This window comes from Lactuca virosa, chromosome 8 (assembly GCF_052849685.1).
Source record: "Lactuca virosa cultivar CGN04683 chromosome 8, Lactuca_virosa_CGN04683_v6, whole genome shotgun sequence".
NCBI classification, from domain to species: domain Eukaryota; kingdom Viridiplantae; phylum Streptophyta; class Magnoliopsida; order Asterales; family Asteraceae; genus Lactuca; species Lactuca virosa.
The window spans coordinates 18,149,040-18,151,854 of NC_136433.1; positions in this window are offsets into that span (position 1 = coordinate 18,149,040).

A 2,815-nucleotide genomic window follows, 5' to 3' on the forward strand; every position below is an offset into this window, starting at 1 on the left:
ATTTTTCATTTATTGTTATTTTACAAGTATTTTATAAAGAGATTTTTCATAGAGTTATAAAATTGAACCAATCTCTGTGGATTCGATCCCTTTACCACTATACACTATTTTAGTGTGTTATATTTAGGTTTATTAATTTTGTTGGCCTCGACAACCATCACTTAACTTTTTGGGCCATAATGGGCCTATAATGGATTAGTTTACCTTAATGGGCCTTGTTGGGCCATAACAAATCCAATGAGCCCTAATGGGCCATAAAACTCATTCTTTTATGCAATTTGGGCCGTAAACTAACCTAAGGGTCCAATGGGCCGAAAACCCTCAAAATGGGCTTCATATTATTGGACTCAAGCACTAAAGGCCCAAAATTTCTTCTCTTCCTTTCTCCCTCTCGGCCCAACTACATATAAAAAAAAGGAAATAGGAAGAGTTGACTTTTAAGATTGCCACCTCCTTATTACCCTTCATATTTCCATGCATAATCCAACATATATCCATAATGGTCATTTCACTCCTTTCTCTCTTCCCTCTCTCCTTATCTACGGCCGAGAGCACCACACACCACCGCCATTTTCATTTTTGATCAAACTCCTACAAGAAAACTCTCAAGAACTCTTCCCTTTTCTCCAAATTTTCGAGCATTGGTGTGTCTTCAAGGAGTTTTTCAAGTAATATCATCATTCTTGGTAAGTCTTCACATGAATCCATGGCTTAACTTCTATACTTCATCAAAAATCTCATCTTAACTCATGCAAATTCATGATCATGCTTCTTAGAACCCATCTAAGCCCAAAGACCTCTCAAGAAGCTTGCTAGGGTCGAGAATCACCTCAACCTCTTCTAATTCTTCTTCAAACCGAGAACAACTAAGAAAGGTGAGTTCATACCCCTTGTTTTTGGTTTTTACATGATTTATGGGGGAGAATACAAGTAAAATGTGTAGATCCATGTGTTTTTGTATGATATGTGTGATTTCTTGAATTTATTTGATGAATATGTGTTAGAAACTTGATCTATTCGAGATTATTAAACTTGTTAAGGAGATATGTGACCTAAGATATCTTATACATATTATTATCAAGGCAAAAGTATTATACAAATCCAAACTAAGTAAAACAAAACACAAATTCTATTTATTAACTATTTTTGAAAAATAAGCAAAAGATAGAGGAAATGATGCCATTTACGGTTTTTATAAGGGTCAAATCACTTAAAATATGAGTTATTATGAAAATCACGGTTTTTAAAGGACTAAAAGTGTAAATTTTAGCCTAATGGGCTAAAGTTTGGGCTTTTAGGCCCAATTTGCGAAAAATATGCAACTTAAGGGACTAAATTTGTAAGTTTATCAAAATATGAGTTAAAAACACAAATAAACAAATTTCAGGGGCTGAAAACGTCTTTCTTAACTAATAGGACTAAAAATGCAAAGTTTTTGGATTTTGGGCTAAAATTGTAAAAATTGCGAAAATTTGGACTACAAGTGTAAATCTTTTTAATTAAGGGGCTAAAACTGTCCAAAACTTTATTTTGGGCCGAAATCATGATTTAAATGAGCATTTGGGCCGAAAATGTCAAGAAACATAATCTAAGGACCTAAAATGTCATTTTTCATAAAAGGGGTAAAATTTTGTCATTTTTACTAGAAAAGGGGCTAAATTGGTCAACCAATTATTTCTGGGTCAATTATGTCAATATTAAAATAATTTGGTCAAAAATACATAATTTTAATAGCTTATGGATTTAAATAGAAAAATGTATATATTTTTTTGTTATAAATCTAAATATCATTATAAAACAATTTGGCGAATGTGGTGACTTTTCGATTAAACAATTCGTATGAAACGAACCTTACGACATTAATACTATACAAAACAAGTAAACATTATATCGGTTGGGCTTTAATATTTCTAATCATGCTTATTGGGCCTTCGTGACTCATTAACATGACTATTGGGCCCAACATAAATAATAAATGTTTATTGGGCTTCCGGTGGCCCAATTACATGCCTAATGGACCCTCAATGGCTTTAGATGGTATTGGGCCTTAGTGGCCCATTGACATTGCTAGTATGGTCCAAATCAATTATATGCTTAACGGGTCAACGTGTCCGTCGCATACTCGACAGTCTGTAATAACATACATGAGTAGTGAGCCATAGTTGTCCTCATTCGTGTTTGTTAGGTTTTATTCATATTCATGTAAACATCAAACGGGTTGTAATCAATGTTATTCAAATTCATGGGGTAATATTAGGGATTTAGTGAGAATTATCGGCTGGCACCAATAAGTGTCGGCCGTAGCCTGTAGTTATAACCAGAGTCTCCTGGAGGGAGGGCGAGAGTTTGTGTATAGATTTATACGGGGGTGACTCCCCCACACCTGAGCTGTTCGCTACAGTTAGACTCGGCCAGTCTAGGGTGACAAAATCTTAATTCAATACTGGTATTCGCAAGAATGCCAAGGCAGTCGAAATAGTAATTATTATGCATGATTATAACGACTCACATAGAGATCCATTACCATATCATCATTCATGGGAAATTATATTCATACACGGTGACGATGCAAAGTGGTTTATACAATAATACAAAACTGACATACTATTTAAATTGGAAAACATCGGGTTTTCCGGGGAACGACATTATTCACTTCTACATACAACAACTACAATAAAATGAACAATTATGAAAGTCATTCACTCTTACATGTTTTGAAATCACAAACATATATACTTATGGGATCATCACATCTTTTTCGTAAACAGTTTTTGTTACAGAAAATATCGGATTTTCTGGGTTTTACAAACAATAC